We start from the raw sequence: 19144 nt of genomic DNA on the forward strand, positions 1-19144 counted from the left end.
GAACAACATGTGAGAAGTGCCTGGGGTAGAAGTTCACAGAAAGCAAGAAGACTAACAAGAGGGTAGTGTATATGGGGGGGAAGAGTGGTACAATAAGAAACTAAAGAAGCAGGCGGAGTCCATGTCATGTAGGGCCTTGAAGATGATGTTATGGATCACAAATGTATCCTAAGAGCAGTAGAAAGCTACCAGTGGGTTTGGGGCAGGAAGTGATATGGCCCAATTTGTATGTAAAACAAGATTCAGGTTAAATTTGTGTGTCTGGCCATGACACAGTAACTGGAACAACCAGACTTGACTCCCACTGAAAACAACCATAAAACTGGACAAAATATTTGAAGAAACTCTCTTTACACACTGAATGACAAACAGTACAGAACTGTGATCCTTGAAAGAAAGAAAATACATGAACCAAGCACCACAATCGCACCACAGTCGTCCAGCCTTCCTTTCTGGGACTACTCTCCTGTTGTGGAGCAAGAAGATGGAGCCCAAAAACTGTGGTAGTTTAGCTCAACTAAGGAGGCAGAGATTAGAATTCTGGGTTGCTGAGGTGGCTGAACTCCTCAGGGCAAAGTCCCTGAAAAGGGGGAGTTATACAAAGGCCGAGGGCCCAGAAGTCTGCATGGAGGTTTTGTGCAGGTCCCTCGCAGAGAATTGGGCTGCACAAGTATGTGCAAGATTCCACAAGGCCTGAAGGGATCTTCTCCTGCAGGCCTGAGAGCTGAGTAACAAAAACTGAGATGAGGCCACACTGGGAAACACTGCAGCTCCAGCCCAGCCAGAGTGGTAAGACCCTACTGAGCATCTCAGGCGTTAGGAATAAGTGGGGTAGAAGAAAGGACCATACCATAGATCAAGGGCCATACCCTGGGGCTAAATTTAAAACTAAAAGAGGCCCATCCTAACAAAAAAATAAGACTAAGCTTGAGAGGAACAAAAGTTACAGCAATGTAACTACTTTCCAAACAAAATTCAATACTCTTTAAAGAAAGATGGCATTATTCAAACTGTTTACAATATCCCATTTCAATGTCTAGCATACAATAAATGATTACTAGACATGCAAAGAAACCAATAAATAAGAAAAAATCCCTCAAGATAACATAGATGTTCAAATTAGCTGACAAGAACTTGAGAACAGCAATTACAAATATGTTTAAGAGCTTAAATGAAAATGTATTATAATGAATCAACAGATGAAGGATCTTAGCAGAAAAATGGAAACTATAAAAAAAAACATAGAAATTCTAGATCTGGATAGCTTTGATATCAGATTGGAAATGGCATAAGAAAGGATAAGTGAACTTTGAGACAGATCAAGGTTAATTTCCCAGTCTGAAGAACACAGAGGAAAACCTTGAAGGAGGTAAGATAAGAGGGAGGGAGGGAGGGAGGGAGGGAGGGAGGGAAGGAAGGAAGGAAGGAAGGAAGGAAGGAAGGAAGGAAGGAAGGAAGGAAGGAAGGATATATATACACTACCCCCATATACACTACCCTCTTGTTAGTCTTCTTGCTTTCCGTGAACTTCTACCCCAGGCACTTCTCACATGTTGTTCTTTCCACCTTAAAAATGTTCTACTGGGGTGCCTGGGGGGCTCAGTCAGTTAAGTGTCCAACTCTTGATTTTGGCTCAGGTTATGATCTCATGGTTGTGAGATTGAGCCCTGCATCGGGCTCCACACTGGGCATGGAGCCTACTGAAGTTTCTCTTTCCCTCTCCCTCTCGCTCTTCTCCTTCCTTTAAGGAAGGAGGAGAGGGAGGGAAGGAAGGTAGACTTTCAGTGATTTGTGGGACAACATTAAGTGGTATAATCAATGTGTAATTGGAGTCCCAGGAAGAGAGGATAGGAATTGGGAAGAAAAAAGCATAAAATAATGGTTTATGATGGTTTAAACTTTCCCAAATCTACTGAAAAAAATTAACTTGCAGAGCCTAGCGGTTCAGTGGACTCCAAGTAAAATGAATGCAAAAAACAACACTTAAGCATATCAATGCACTGATAGCCATAGAAAAAGAGAAAAATCTTGATAGCAGCCAAAGAAAAGCAACATGTTATACACAGAGAAGCAGAAAATAATGGATAACTTCTTTCATAAATAACAGAACTCAGAAAACAATGGAACTCAAAGGAAAGGAACAAAACTGACAACCTAGATTTCTATGCCCAATAAATATATATTTCAGAAATGAAGGCAAAATAAAGGCTTTTTAAGATAAATGAAAACAGAAAATGTTGCCAATGATCCTGCTCTAGAAATGCTAATGGAAGTTTTTCAGACGGAAAGAAATGATACCAAGTGGAAATAGGTCTACAAGTAAGAGTGAAAACCATGACAAATACGTAGGTAAGAACAAAATACTATATATTTTTTCTACTCATAAAATCTTTACAACTCACATGAGGGCTTAAAGCAAAAGTTACAACACCATATTGTGGGTTTTATAAAGTATGTAGCTATAATATGTATCACAACAATAGCGCAAAGGATGGAGGGATGTAAAAGGGCATAGACTTCTGCAAATTTTTACATTTCAGGTAAAGTAATGTACAGTAAACTCTAAGTTGACTATAATAAGTTAAAGATGCATATTGTTATCCCAGAGAAACCAATTAAAAATAATGCATAGAATTATAGCTTTAGGGGCGCCTGGGTGGCTCAGTCGGTTAAGCGTCCGACTTCAGCTCAGGTCACGATCTCGCGGTCCGTGAGTTCGAGCCCCGCGTCAGGCTCTGGGCTGATGGCTCAGAGCCTGGAGCCTGCTTCCGATTCTGTGTCTCCCTCCCTCTCTTCCCCTCCCCCGTTCATGCTCTGTCTCTCTCTGTCTCAAAAATAAAAATAAACGTTAAAAAAAATTAAAAAAAAAAAGAATTATAGCTTTAAAGCCAACAAAGTACCTAATATGAATACTTAAAAATGTTAAAATAAGGTGATAAATGAAGAGCAGCAATGAAAAAGATGAGAGAAAGGACAAATAACAAAATGGTAGACTTAAACCCAATATATTAAGAAGCATGTTAAGTAAAAAGCAGAAATTGTCAGGAGTAAAAATAATCAAGATGCAATAACTATATACTGTTTACAGGACAAGCACTTTACATACAAAGACAGAAATAGTTTGAAAGTAAAATAATGGAAAATATAAACTATGCAAATAATAAGCACAGGAAAGATGAAGTGACAATATTAATATCAGGCAAAGATTTCAAGACAAAGAGTATTACCAGAGATAAAGAAGGACATTTCATAAATAATAAAGAGTAAATTCATCAGGAGATACAGCAATCATAAATGTATATGTGTCTAATAACAGAATTTCAAATTACATGAAATAAAAGTGATAGCACTAAGGACAGGAATGGCCAAATCCATAATCATAGATGTAATTTTTAACACACTTATATTAGTAATTCATGAAACAAACAAAATTCTATAAGGATATAGATGATCTATAGATTATCAATCATTTCATTGACATTTATAGAATTCTATACCCAATAACTATGGAATACACTTTATTTTTAAGAGCACATGAAATGTTCACCAAGATAAACCATCTATCTGCTAGGCCAAAAACCAATTCTCAATAAATTTCAAAAGAATGAAACTTTTTTTTTTCAATTTTTTTTTTTTAACGTTTATTTATTTTTGAGACAGAGACAGAGCATGAACGGGGGAGGGTCAGAGAGAGAGGGAGACACAGAATCTGAAACAGGCTCCAGGCTCTGAGCAGTCAGCACAGAGCCCGACGCGGGGCTCAAACTCACATACTGCGAGATCGTGACCTGAGCCGAAGTCGGACGTTTAACCACTGAGCCACCCAGGCGCCCCGAAACTTTTTTTTTTGAGATAGAGAGAGAGGGCTCAAGTGATCAAGGGGGAGAGAGAGAGAAGAGAGGGGGCACGAAAGAAGGAAAGAGTCTCACAAGGGGCAGAGAGAGGGAGAGGGAAAGAGAGAGAGAAGCGGGGCTCATAAGAAGCAGGGCTCACCTGAAGCAGGGCTGTGTTCACCCTAGGCGGGCCTCAAGCTCACTTGAAGTGGCACTCAAGCTCATCCAAAGTGGGGCTTGAACTCACCTGAATTGGGACTCAAATTCACCAAATCATGACCTAAGCTGAAATCTGATGCTTAACTGACTGAGCCACCCAGGCACCCTCAAAAGAATGAAACGTTATAGAATATGTACACTGATCATAGCAGAAATAAATTATGTATCAATAATAATAAGCTGTGAAAGCTCCCAAATAGTTGGAAATTAATATCATACATCTAAATAAGCTATGGGTAAAAGAGGGTCATAAAGAAAATTAGAATATGTTGAATTTAATGATAATGAGAACACAGTGTCAAAATTTGTGAGAGGGAAATTTACCAGTTTAAATATACTTATAAAAAAGCTTCAAATGTACTTGTTAGAAAATAAAGTTTCAAAACCAATGATGTAAGCTTCCATCTCAAGAAGCTAGAAAAGGATGAACAAATTAAACCCAAAGTAAGTAGAAAGGAGAAAATAATAAAGATAAGAAATCAGTATAACATAGACAAAGAGGGAAAATAAACAAAGCCAATGGTACTTCTTTGAAAAGATTAATAAAATTGATAAGCCTCTATCTAGCAAGAATTCTTGAAACTAAATGAGGGGATATCACTACAGATCCTACAGACAATCAAAGGATACTGTAGGAATATTATAAATTTAACAACTTAGATGACATGGACAAAATCTTTGAAAAACACAATTAAAAAAACTGTTACAAGATGATATAGAAAACATAAGTACTATGTATTAGAGAAATTGCATTCTTTATAAAAAGCCTTCCTATAAGGAAACTAAGTTCAAATGGTTTCACTGGTATATTCTAGCAACCATATAAGGAAAAAATAATTCAAATGCTACACAAATTCTTTCAGAAAGGGGCACTTGGGTGGCTTACTCAGTTAAACATCTGACTCCTGATTTTGGCTAAGGTTATGATCTCATGGTTTGTGAGTTCAAATCCCACCTCGGGCTTCACTGACAGTGAAGAGCCTGCTTGGGATGCCCTCTCTCCCTCTCTCTCTGCCCCTACCCCACTCACACACACACACACTCTGTCTCTCAAAATAAATAAATTTTAGACAAAAAAAATTCTTTCAGAAAATAAAATGGAAGAGTACTTCTTGACTTCTTTTGTGAGGCCTGCATAACCTTGACACTCTAAGCACCTGAAAAACTTTACAAGAAAACAGCAGGCTGATATCCACCATGAAAACAGACACAAGAAAATCCTTAACAAAACAGTATTAGACTGAATCCATCAGCATTTAAAAGGGACAATATATCAACGACCAAGTACAACTTATGCCCATAATATAAGGTTGGTGTACATGTGAAAATCGATCAATGTAATTAAACCATATTAACAGCTTTAAAAAGCAAAACCAGGGTGCCTGGGTGGCTCAGTCAGTTGAGACTTCAACTCTTGATTTTGGCTCAGGTCATGACCCCAGGGTTGTGGGATTGAGCCCTGCATTGGGCTCTGCACTGAGTGTAGAGCCTGCTTGAGATTCTCTCTCTTTCTCTCTCTCTCTCTCTCTCTCGCTCCCTCTGCCCCTCTCCCCTGTTCATGTACTCTCGCTCTCTTAAAAAAAAAAAAAAAAAAAAAGCAAAACCATATGATCATCTCAATAGATACTGGAAAAAATTTGATAAAATTTTATAAATGCAAATGGTTAAAATGAATTATCAGTCAACAGAAATAGAAGGAAAATTCTTCAATTTAATAAGAGGAATTTATGAAAAACTTATAGAAGACATCATATTGAAGGAGACTGGGAACAAAGTTAGGATGTTCATTCTTATCACTCCTATTCAACATTATACTAAAAGTTCTAACTGGTGCAATAAAACAAGAAAAAAAATAAAATTCATGAAGATAGGAAAGAAGTAAAACTGTTTGCAGACAACATAATTGTTTATATAAAAACCCTAGGAAAAATATAAAGCAACTATCAGGTGCTAATAAGAGAATTTAGAAAGGTCATAGGACAAAAGGTCAATAGACAAAATTCAATTGTATTTTTATACACTAGCAGCAAAAAATTGGAAAATGAAAATTTGTTTAATTTAAATTTTTATGTAACACAGTATCAAAAGCAAAAATACTTTGGAATAAATTTAAGAAAATATACGTAATACATCTCCATTGAAAACTATAAAACATTCCTGAGGGAAATTAAAGATCTAAACTAATGTAGACACACATCATGTTCCTAGATTAGAAGCCTCAATCTTTTTAAGATTTTAATTCTGAAAGGGACCTATACATTCAACATCACATTTCCAATTATAATCGTAACCACTTTTTAATAAAAATTGATGAGCTGAGAAGCACCTAGGTGGCTCAGTTGGTTAAGCGTCCGTCTCTTGATTTCGGCTCAGGTTGCGAGTTCACAGTTCATGGGTTCAAGCCCTGCATGGGGCTCCTCACTGACAGTGCGGTATCTACTTGGGATTCTCTCTCTCATCCTCTTTCTGCCCCTCCCTTGCTTGTGCTCTGCCTCTCTCTCAAAATAAATAAACTTTAAAAGAACTGATAAGCTGATTCTAACATGTACATGGAGATGCAAAGAACCTAGAATAATCTTTGAACAAGAATAAAATTGGGGGATTAACACTTCTTACTAAAAGGCCACGGTAATTAAGCTAGTGTGATACTGGCAAAACGACAGATCAATGTAACATAATTGTGAGTTTCTCATTTCCACTGAGGACAAATGGATAGAAAAGGGATCATAACTAAAATTGTTCTAAGAAAATTAGGTTACCTGGAATACAAGAAGAAAATGCATGTGAACAGTTTGTACTCTGTGCAATAATTAATTGCAACTCTTAATACTACAAAGAACAGCAACACTGAGAGAGAACTATCAATTGTATGGATAACATTGACCATCACTCTTTCTACTCTTAACACATATGCATCTTATTTCCTATCTGACTAAATCAAATTTATTTTGCAGCTCCTTTGTGCTAATACTCTCCCATGCATTTTCAATTTTCTTTTTTTTTTTTTAAACATTTATTTATTTTTGAGACAGAGAGAGAGAGAGAGAGAGAGCATGAATGGGGGAGGGGCAGAGAGAGAGGGAGACACTGAATCCGAAGCAGGCTCCAGGCTCTGAGCCATTAGCCCAGAGCCTGATGCGGGGCTCGAACTCACAGACCGTGAGATCGTGACCTGAGCTGAAGTCAGACGCTTAACCGACTGAGCCACCCAGGCGCCCCTCAATTTTCTTTTATGAAATAAATATCCATGGGAAAACAGACTGTTTTCAGTATCTGTAAATTGAACTCAAATTTTATCATAGAAGGAATTTGAGTATTTAGAGATGCTTTTAGAAAATAATCATCTTTATAATACAAATAATCATCCCATACATTGTTGATTTAGAAAATTCATGTATTGGGGCGCCTGGGTGGCTCAGTCGGTTAAGCATCCGACTTCGGCTCAGGGCATGATCTCGCGGTCTGTGAGTTTGAGCCCCGCATCGGGCTCTGTGCTGACAGCTCAGAGCCTGGAGCCTGCTTCGGATTCAGTGTCTCCCTCTCTCTCTGACCCTCCCCCGTTCTGCTGTCTCTCCCTGTCTCAAAAATAAATAAATATTTAAAAAAAAAAAAAAGAAAATTCATGTATTGTTAACCCTGTTTTAGTAATTTGACGATCATGATGGTGGTCAGGTTGCTGCGATCGTAATGAGAATGGAGATTACTTTGTACAAATGTGGCCAATGTGCCTTGGAGTGTGCCGGCGTAAGATCATGACACCACTGGAGCAAACTGGGAATTTCATAATGATGGACGATCCCTATGTTTGATGCGATTCAGTTCTTTATTCGATATCTCCTCTTCTACCTCTGTTATAGGAAGCTGCACATTGTATATCTCTTTGTGTCTGCAGCCCTCTCAGACTGTGAGGATTTACTTGACTTTGAAATTTTTTTTTTTTTAATGTTTATTTACTTTTGAGAAAGACAGAGACAGAAGGCGAGCGGGTTAGGGGCAGAGAGGGAGGCACAGAATCCGAAGCAGGCTCCAGGCTCCAAGCTGTCAGCACAGAGCCTGACGTGAGGCTCGAACTCGCGAGCTGTGAGATCATGACCTGAGCCGAAGTCGGACGCCCAACTGCCTGAGCCATCCAGGCGCCTCAGGATTTACTGGACTTTGAATCCTCAATGCCAAGCACAGGACTTGACCTATGAGAACCCAGGAGAAAGATTTCCAGTAGGACAGCAAGAATGTCAGCAACACAGATTTCAGCTGGGTCATAAAGGTTAAGAGAAAATTGCCTAGAGCCTTCCTGGTGAAAGGACCAGACAGGACAAAGTTGACAAGAGGCCACAAGTAGTTTGGTTTGGAGGAGCAAGCATAACAAAGAATAGGTAGGAGCTGAGGCTGGAAAGTTTAAGTTGGGACCAGCTGTTCTGACATCAACAGAACACTATTCAATCTGATCGTTTTGTATCTCTTCCTACAGAAAACCAAATAACCACGCCCTGATGACTGAAAAGGGAATTTGGTGAGCAGCTTCTTGCTTCCTCCCCAATCTAAAAGCGGTATATAAATAGGAAAGAAGATAACCAATCAGTCACAGTGGAGCCAGCTACCTTATACATCCACTACTGTGGCTGACAAATTTTATCAGAATCCTTGAATAGAATGGAATGTCTCACACTCAGGTTGTAATAAACGTTGCCAGCAGCCACTGAGTGCTTGTAGACATGCATCTATACATCAGATCTTATCAGCAAGGGCACCCAAGGCATTTTCAGTCTCAGCGTGGGGAGATATTTGGCTGGCCCAGTGCATAAAGCCTTGGGACATTTCCAGTAGAAGTCAGCCTTTTGATTTGTAGAGATACTGCAGTAGATTAATTTCATGCCAATGCTGTTCAGTGGGGTCCTAACATTCTCACAACAGCTCAGAAAGCCAGAGCACATCCTTTTATGTAAGCTGCTTTCTACAACAGGGATGCAGGATGGGGAAGTCTGCAAACTCAGGGCAGAAGTCATCATTTCTGCTCATTTGTTTATTCCAGAAATGAGTCCAGCAGAGCTCCACCTGGCAATCCTTGCAGATTTGGGGCTGGAGTGGAAAAGGATTAGAGAGAGGATGAGGGACCATAGTGGACAAATTTTGTCACCCAGATAATTTCCCTTGTCCTTCCTCTCTATTTTCCTTTCCAAAAACCTCCTTTGCCTCATTCAGGTCAGGTCTTAAAATTCTTCTCTCTCTCTCTCTCTCTCTCTCTCTCTCTCTCTCTCTCTCGCCTCTGATAGATGTTTGGCATCAATGGATGTGTTTGTCCTTAGCCTTTTTTTTTCTTGGCTGTGCTTACAATGACTTCCTAAAGGTCTGTTTTCCACCCCCTCATGTCCACTGCTACGGAGGCTCTCTGATGGCAAGAGCTTTGCCCGTCAGGTTCATTGTCATCTCCTCAGTGCCTGGTACAGCCTTGCATGTAATAGACACTCAATAAAAATCCACTGAACAACTGGATGAACAGGCTGTTGTTTTTGAGATTCCTTTCCAGTTCTCTCCAGCCATCACATGGACGTAGTGAAGACAGGCTCCACTGTGTGACCCAACTGAACGTTGCGGATTAGGGAAAAGGGCTCAGCACCCCATTCCTGTTTTCACCCTTACAAATCCCTATCCCAACAGGTTGTCTTCCCTTGCTGCCTTGTCTCCTTCTGTAGGCAGATCGCTGGGTTCCTCCCAGGGAAGAAATGCCCCCGTTATGAACCAGAGGTCTGTCCCACACAGTGTTTGCCAGGAGGACCCGCTCTGAATTAGAACAGCTACTGCTTATGTTGGCGTAGTACAAATTATACAGGAGTTTATTTACTTTTTAAAGTTTATTTCAGAGACAGAGAGCATGAGTGGAGGTGGGGCAGAGGGGGAGGGGGCAGGGGATTCGAAGCAGGCTCCGCACTGACAGCAGAGAGCCCACGCAGGGCTCAAAGAGATCATGACCTGAGCTGAAGTCAGACACGCAACTGAGCCACCCAGACGCCCCCGAAGAGTTTTGGGGTTTTTTTTTAATGTTTTATTTATTTTTGAGACAGAGAGAGACAGAGCATGAACGGGGGAGGGGCAGAGAGAGAGGGAGACACAGAATCTGAAAGAGGCTCCAGGCTCTGAGCTGTCAGCACAGAGCCCGACGCGGGGCTCGAACTCATGGACCGCGAGACCATGACCTGAGCCGAAGTCGGACGCTTAATCGACTGAGCCACCCAGGCGCCCCCCGAAGAGTTTATTTAAGAAGCTGCCATCCTTAGATGAATTACCCTGTAAACAGCAATCATATCATTTAAAATTTTTTTTAATGTTTATTTATTTTTGAGAGAGAGACAGAGTGTGAGCTGGGGAGGGGCAGAGAGAGAGGGAGACACAGGATCCGAAGCAGGCTCCAGGCTCTGAGTCGTCAGCACGGAGCCTGACATGGGGCAAGATCACGACCTGAGCCGTCAGATACTTAACTGAGTCACCCAGGCACCCCCAATCATATTATTTTAGAATGTGTAACTACCTTATGACTTTCCCTGGTTTCCTAGTGCATTGAGAAGAAAATCTGAACTACTCACCGTGATCTCAGAGGCTCTGTCTAGGTCTGTACCTAAACCTTTGTCCTGCCACACTGGCCTTCCCTCATTTTAATTTCTTCTCCAGGCTCTTCTCTGCCTCGGGGCCTTTGCATTTGATGTTTCTTCTGCCTGGATTGCTGTTTCCTCAATAGCTGCCTGTGTAACTTCTGCTCTTTATAAGCTGCTTTCGAAGGGTCTTCTCAATATAAAGTGCCATAATTGTCATCTTAGTACCCTTTCATTTTCTTCATAGCACTTTTCACAAATCGCAATTTTTACACCTATTTATTTATTACCTAAAGCAGCCTTTTCCGGTGGGCCGGAAGGTCCTCAAGGGGAGGAACTTTATTTTTATCACCTAGCACTCTCGTCACGCAGCACAGTGACTGACAGACAGATGATTCTTAAGGAAGTGGGTGGGGGACAAGCCAAGGCTGGGGGTTTCTGGTTCTGTCAGTTTGTTCTCATGTGGCCTCTCAAGCCTGGTTGTATTCGTATCCTAAAGCTGTCATCATAAATTTCCACACATCGCGTGGCTTGAACAAACAGAAATCTATTGTCTCAGTGGTCCTGGAGACCAAAAGTTTGAGATCAAAGGGAGGCGGGGCTGGGATCCCTCCAGAGGCTCTAGGAAGGTATACTTCCTTGACTCTTCCCACCTTCTGGGGGCTGTGGCCCCCACGTTGCTAATGTATCACTCCAGTCTCTGCGTCTGTCATCACATGACCTCATCCCGTCTGTGCGTGTCTCTTTTCCTCTTGTAAGGATGTAAGTCAGATTGGATTTAGGCCCCACCCTACTCTGGTGTAACCTCATCCTAACTTACTGCATCTGCAACGACCCTATTTCTAAATAAGATTACATTGTGAAGGGGACATAAACTTTTGGGGAACACTCTTCAACTGAGCACGCTGGGCTTTGTGCTCAGTGCGATTATAGCATGGGGACGTGTTGGAATGTAGTGTCTAGAACTGAACTCCTGGGGCCGTGATGACTAGTGTGGCAGGTGGGGACAGCCTAAGGCACTGGCTCACTGCAACAGAGAGCAGACCCTGCCTGCTTCTTCCTTTTATACTCTCATATTTATAAAGTCATTTGTATTCCAGAAAGGACTGTTATTTAGCCATTCTTACCTCAGTGTTAATCCCCCAACACAGAGAAAATGATCCTGCCAAAGGGAAAGGGAGATTAAAAATGAGGCGAATTAGTAAATTGTTAGCACTATAACCACAGGCTAAATCAACATGCACAGACAGAACCAGGATCGCTTAAAATTGGTTCAAAAATCCACCTCTGTGCTAAGGGAAGCAACACATTTTAAAGCGTGCCATTAGGTCACTTGTCCATCTTGTTCAGTTATAACAAGTTCAAGGTCAAACCAGAATACGGCAGCCTAACCTGACGGTGGCACAGGGGACACTTAACTTTTTCTGATGTTCCTAGGTGTTGGTGGCATTTTCCTCTCTGAAGACTCATGAATTCCCACCGCTAGAATACCTCAAACTATGCCCTTCCTAGATGGTCCTCATAACGCAGAGAAGTCTTGATTTTGTTGAAATCAAACACAAAAGGAGGCCAGACAAAAATTTTCTGAGCAGACAAAACCGGTTTAGTCATACAAGCCAAGCTTAATTTAGCTTATTTTGCAAGACAAGTGAGGCTAACTTGACCTGGGCGCTTCTTGCAAGTGGAATTTAAATTGTTCCCCCAAATTGACATGAGGTAACCACTAACCAGTTCCCTCCCGTTTAAGAAAATTCTCATATAAATCAATTACTATGGAGAATAAACACTCAGTGCCTCCATAATACAGAAGCTGCCTAGAACAATACATCTCTAAGCCTCATTCCATGTTTTGGTTGGAGTGTTCCTGTCTTTTCAGCGTGTGCGCAATAAACTTATGCTAATTATTATGTCAGTGATTCACTGGTTTTACTTCCGGCTTTTTTCTCCCCCCTAAACTTTTGATACCTTTTTCTCCAAGAGAGTTTGTAAACAGAGCCCTAGGTTCTAGGATACTTGGTAGGACAGGCTAGGCTGTATGAACAAAGATAAGTCTTGGGGGCAGCAAAAGAGTTTAAGCAGGAAGAACTTAACCCTTTGTGGACCAGATGACATTTCGCACTTGTGGGGCATTAGCACTGCTAATATCTGAGGATCATCTAGGATTTGAGAGCTGGAAGAGACATTTAGTTCAACCTTCTCATTTTGCAGATGAGGAAACTGATGGGGGAAGGAACTAAACTCAAGGACACATTTAGGGCTTTTAGCTGAGCAGGGAATGGACTCAGGTCCCTTGTCACCAGTCACCTTTCCCACTGTGCAACAGCATCCAGAAGAAAAATGTAGGTGCAGAAAAGTGAACGCAACTCTCCCATATAGCTGCTATGATTTAATTGGCATTCTCTAATCCCTGTCCCCCACCCCGAAAAATCAGGCCCAATAATGCAAAAGGCTAAGATTTTATGAGACTTATTGGCTTGAAAAAGCATTCTCTAAACATCTCTTCTCCCTGCTCCCATCCCTACCATCCTTTGGCAATTCCATTAAAAATAGCTTTGACTTGAAATTGGCCTGGAGATCATCACTCTGCAATTATATAAGCCCTCAAGTGAACGTATTATCATACCAAGCAAACCCCAGATGACTATGGTGGGGCTGTGCTGTCTGAGCCCAAAGCCAAATCCCTGCTGGGTCTGCAGATGCGATGAGGATTTCTCAGACCTACAGACGCCTCACCTAGGCAGGAGTGTGTGTATGCGTGTGTGTGTGTGTGTGTGTGTGTGTGCGTGTGTGTGTGTGTGTAGATGTTCCAAAGTCCAAGAGGTGGAGCTTCCTAATCTCAGCCTCTCTCTATGTGTCATGGCCAGGCAGGGCTGATATGAAGTGGACTTTGCAGGCTCCACGGGGGGCTGATGAATGAGGGTCTGGTTCCCTGCAGGATATGACCAGGAATTCTCTACACGGAGATGACTTGAAAGATGGAGTCACAGATTCTGGAGATGCTTGTGCTCTAAGAACATTCAAAGATCTTATCTGTAGGCCTCTGCCCTTTTCTTCTCAGATGAAAGACCCGTGACCCCATGGGATAAAGTGACATCCAGGAAACAGCAAGAGAGAGGCAAGAGTTAGGCCTAGACACCATGGCACTTCACTCCGTGCCCAATGTGCTTTCCTTATACCAAGCTTCAGGATGTGTAATCTTTTTCCCCACTCCTCCCCCACCAAAATTTGAGAAAGGAGCCCCTTCCTCCAATAAGGTGCTAAAAAATAAACTTTTGCAAAAAGTAATCCAGACACCAGCATTTTCATTGCTAGCCACTTGTCTGGGGTAGTGAGCTGGTTAAAAGAAGGGATTCTTTCGGGGCACCTGGGTGGCTCAGTCGGTTAAGCATCCAACTCTTAATTTCAGCTGAGGTCATGATCTCAGTTTCATGAGTCTGAGTCCTGCGTTGGGTTCCGCACTGACAATGTGCAGCCTGCTTGGGATTCTGTCTCTCCCTCTCTCTCTGCCCCTCTCCTCCTCCTCTCTCTCTCAAATAAATAGATTTAAAAAAAAAAAGGATTCTTTTGATTTGAATCCCAGTGCCTCAGTCTTCCCATCTGCAGAACAGGGTCAATAATGCTCTTCCTTCACAAAGTTCTCATGAGGAGTAGGTGGATTAACTCATGTGAGGCACTTGGCACAATCCCTGGCACACGGGTGGTACTGACCAAGCCGCGCTGCTCTTACTGCTACTAAGCCCAGACATGAGAAGGAGGGAGACTAGAAGAGCAACAATCAGGAACTCCAGCAGGAGGAGGGAAGGGCGTTACAAGAGAATATGAAAATGACAGGTGGTTGCAGATGCAGAGTAAGTGTGGCTTCAAACAAATCACATTTTAAAACAAGGCACTGAAGAGAAGCTTCTCCAAGCCAGCGAAATGTCTCAGTCCCTATGTACATCCTGCCCTTACAGATGGAGGAGCCTTCGGGAAGACATCAGGGTTGGTCATTCCCCAGCAAGCTGCCTGCTGCCCAGTAGCCCAGCCTACAACAGGCAGATCACAAGTGCTCCATGCTTCCTACCCTGCTTCCGCTGACATTTGACTTCTTATGTTCTTCTCTTATTCTGGAACAAGGATGGACAAGAACCGCTTACTGCAGAGGAACCACCCAAACAAGTTCTGGGGTCTTCCGAAGTTGCTCTTGACTCCTCCCTGCCTATAGCTCAGTCCCCTCAACTCTGGCCACTGGTAAGCTCTACGTTCAAGTCTTTATTTTCTCCTCGCTAACTTCTTGCGGATAATCCTTCTGGGGGCACAATTCATTCTCAAGAAAGGATGCCTGTTCCTTAACAACCTTTCCAACATGTCACCAAAGAAGACTCCAAAAGACATCATAAGAGGCCTTTTTGAAGGTTCTCCCACCCTCAAGTCTGGGGCTCTCAAGAGGAACCTGGGTTGGGGCAAAGATGATGTGGGTGGGAGCAACAGGGCGATGCAAGTAGAAAGAACATATGCACGCGTACACAGATACACACACACACACACACACACACACACACACACACACACAACTGGTCTTCTCGGCACACAGTAAAATATAGCTTTATTGGATATAGCCATTCAAATATTATCCTTCCCTTAAATATTTGAACCTGGAATGAGTTTAGACTTACTCTCCTACCATATGAAACCTCCAAGGGAAAGGAATGCTGAGCAGTTCATGCTATCTCGAACATTCAAGAGCTGTCAATGCAGGGATCCTACAGGACACTGCTCAGTAAAGTCCTGAAGCTCCACTCTTTCATGGAAGTGCAAAGGTTTTTGTTGGGAATCGTTTCCATGTGACACATTTTGCTTTTGGGAAATCAACAATCTGGGCACAAAACCAGTATTCTTCCCTCCACTCCAGCGACAAGAGCACTGGATAAAAAGCTTGATTTCCAAGGATGCCCTTAAGTCACTCATGCCTTAGGGGTAAAAGCACTCTCAGTTTTCTGAATATTGATTCCTTCACTAGGTAAATGGGAATAATTTGACCTGCTGTCCCCTATATGGATCCCCTAAGCCTTCATGTTTCTATAGGGAATTAGGGAACTTTGTGAGGGCTTTGTTATAGTCAAGCAACACTGGGGATCCCATTGTTATGGACTAGATTGTATTCCCCCTCAAAATTCGTATGTTGAAGGTCTAACACTCCCCGAAGTGATACTAGGAAGTGTGTGATGGGGGAGAGGGTGGTAAACTGGGTTTAGATGAGGTGATGAGAGAGGAACATCCGTCACGGGACCAGTGCCCATATAAGAAGGGGAAGAGACACCACAGCTTTCTTTCTCCACCATGCAAGGAAACAGCGAGAAGGCGGCTGTCTACACCTCTGGAAACATGCTCCCTCCAGACATCAAATCTGTCAGCACCTTCATCTCGGCTTCCCAGCCTGAAGAAATGTGAGAAATAAATGTCCATTGTTTTAAACCATCCAGTCTAGGGTACTCGGCTCTAGCAGCCCAAGCTAAGACATGCACGCATCTGATCTGTTCACCCCAAGAATCATACAACGTCTTAGCTGGCAGACTACCTCAGATCTCATCCAGTTGGACTTTATGAAGGATGAAACCAAGGTGTAGAAGGGAAACATAAACTGCTGAAAAAAAAAAACCACACAGACGCTCCCAACGGTGGCATGTAACCATCATGAACAGAGGGCTCTTGAGTTACGGCTTGAATTTTGGATTTGCTGCCCACCGCTGTGTTAAGCTTGCACTAGCCATGTTATGCCTCACAATCGGTTTTTCACCCTTTATGGGTTGTTGTGAACAGTAACTGAAATAATACTTAGCACACTGCCTGGTAGATAGTAAGTGTTGCATAAAGGCTAGCTAGCTACATGTGGTAGAGACCGGTAAAGACTCAGCCTCCCCTTCTGGAGTGTAGAGCTGTTGCTGGAACACGGCTGACCGGCCTGGGGTTACATTTCCCAGCCCCTCTTGCCTCTAGGGAGGGCCACAGGACTGCGTGATCACCAGAGGAGTGCAGGTAGACGCGATGTGCGCCGCTGCTGGGCCGGCTGGGTAAGCAACGGGTGCACAGGCTGCCCGCCTCTACGGGTTGGATTATGCCAGAACAACTGTGCAGCCCCAAAATGGAGGCTGTGGGGTGGAAGCTGTGAGATGGAAGCAGCCGACATCCCTGAGTAGTGGCTTGGAGGAGCACTACCCGTCCAGGACGTGAGACGTGGCTTGAGTGAAAAATACACTTTTACTGTGTAAGCCAATGAGATCGGGCGTTGTCAGCGCAGCTAGCATGAAGCACCCTGACCAATATGCTATTGCTATGATCACTAAAGTAGACAAATGCTCGGAAAATGAGAGGGCAACTGGAGGGTTTAACCAGTGTGACTCTTGCCTTTAACTTCTGAGTCTAAGGGTGGGAAAGGGGTACATTTGCAACACCCCTACTGACACTAATCCTCATGCTCAAGGGCCTACATTCTCCTGCTATTAAACAGCAGAGGGCAAAGAGGTAGAGTCCAGTCTGGCTCCGTCCTGCCCGGAGACTGACAGCCTTCCTGGTGAGTGATAAGAGGATTCTAAATGATCTCAGCCCTGGCGGTAGGCTCCTGTAAACCCCTGGCAAGACTGGTGAAAGAATTAGAAACACCACAGGAAGGGCAACGGCAGGAAGGCACTCAGACAGCCCGGTCCTCCCTTCACCGTGAGCTTGCTTATAACCAGCGACATAATTGAGCCTCGGTTTCCTCATCTGTAAAACGAGGCACTGAAGACCCAAGGATCCTTTGGGCTCTAATGATCTGGGGCTTTTACAAGTTCATCCATTCAACAAACATGTATTGAGCTCTGAGCTGGGTGCTGGACGTACAAAGATCTTTAAGATACGGTCTCTGACCTCAAAATGTTCACAGTCCAGAAGATGTTCACAAAATGTTCACCGTTCACAGTGCCTGTCGTGGGGTCAGGCGTGATGGAGGTGGCCTTTATGCTGTGTTCTCTGCCCATGTGGCTGCTTACGAGCTTCGTTTACCACCTTTATATAAAATACAAAGGCAGAGGGGGAGAAGGTCTATTTACAAGTCAAGTACCCTAAGAAAGGTCTTCATTCTGGAGCAGCCCAGAATCTGCAACATGGCAACAATTCAGAAAAGTCTCTTTTTTTCCTCCCTAGCAACTCAGGAGCACTGCATTTTAGACCCCCCCCCCCCCAAAGGAGCCCCTTATCTCATACTCCCTCGTCAAATAAAACTAAGGCTTAGAGAGATTAAATAGCTCATCTGAGGCCATTTACCTGAAAATGAGGTCAGGTCCAGGCTCTCTTTGCCCATCATCTTGATCATGGCCTTGGAAAAGAAGGGAAATTTGCAAAAGCTTCCCTGCTTTACACCCATGGGAGTCCAGGTGAGCGTCTCCCGCTGCAATGCCACCCAGACCCCTTGCTTGGAAAAATCTCTGGATTTCTTTAATGGACGCCCATAGTTCTGATGTTCGGTCGCTGAGAAAACTTGAGACCAGTTGCTTCCTTAAGTCTCCCAGGCTCAGTTTCCACATACTATACCTCTTTTGATTATGTTTAAAACTCCAGAACTGCAAAACTCGTCCTGCAGCCCAACAAGGGTAGGGGGTGGAGTGCAGATTGTGAGCCAGAGCCAACAGTCACCTTCTGGTTGAAAAGATTCCACCCTCTGAGGAAAACAAAAAGCCCCTTCCTCTGTTGCCATGGGAACAGTTCAGCAATGTTATGGATGCTCTGCAGGAGGCCGCCATGGAGCAGAGCTGGGGAGAGGGCTTTCTTGCCAAAGAGCCAGGAAGGCTGTTTGTGAAAAAGCAATTCTGTCAGCACTCCTAATCTTGTGGGGGGTGCTGGGAGTGGTTCCCCAACCTCTGGCCCTAGGGCATCTTCGTACATGGCATTATCCAGCTGGCAAGAAAAGGGGCCAGGACCCAAGGCTCACTTCAAATGACTATGGAGTAGGGTTCTCTGTGTAAAGACTCAAAGTCACTGAGAAGAGGTTTCCTCATCTCCACTGGTACAGCTGTATCCCTGTCCCACCAGCACAGGGTGACTGAGCACCTCTCATCTGAAGAAGCCAGAGATAACCAGAAAGCGAACCATGTTAGAGACGATTTGGTGGAGCAGGGGGAGGAGGGCATATATGGAGACAGTGGGCAGCCTCGAGCCTCCCGTGCGACTTTAGAATCCTTCGTGACTCCCACACCACACCACACATTCACACAAAGGTTGACACTGATTATTGTCTCCTGACCCATATTTCCTTTTGCTCTGTTTCACAGAAGACTCATTTCTCAGCCTACTGCCAGCTGTTTATGACTCAGACACACCCCTGGGGAGCGCATCCCCTGTCCAACCCTCATGAAGAGCTCCGGCTTTCCCGGCCAAGGGCAGGAAAGGGGCTCTGATTATGTCAGATGGGCCTGGGGCTCTTTGACCTCAGTCAGGATAGTAAGCTTCAGAGTCTCGGTTTCCTCATTTGTAAATTGCATGATAATACTACCT

The 19144-nt window shown here is 43.4% G+C and overlaps 1 protein-coding gene across 7 annotated transcripts in view; it reads right to left on the reverse strand.

The window, feature by feature from the left end:
* The window catches only part of SLC8A3 (solute carrier family 8 member A3), a 144509-nt gene that overhangs the window by 61441 nt on the left and 63924 nt on the right, over positions 1-19144 (reverse strand). The gene's annotated exons all lie outside the window — the stretch shown is intronic.

Source organism: Panthera pardus, unplaced genomic scaffold (assembly GCF_024362965.1).
Source record: "Panthera pardus isolate Hobbes unplaced genomic scaffold, ASM2436296v1 HiC_scaffold_24, whole genome shotgun sequence".
NCBI lineage: Eukaryota > Metazoa > Chordata > Mammalia > Carnivora > Felidae > Panthera > Panthera pardus.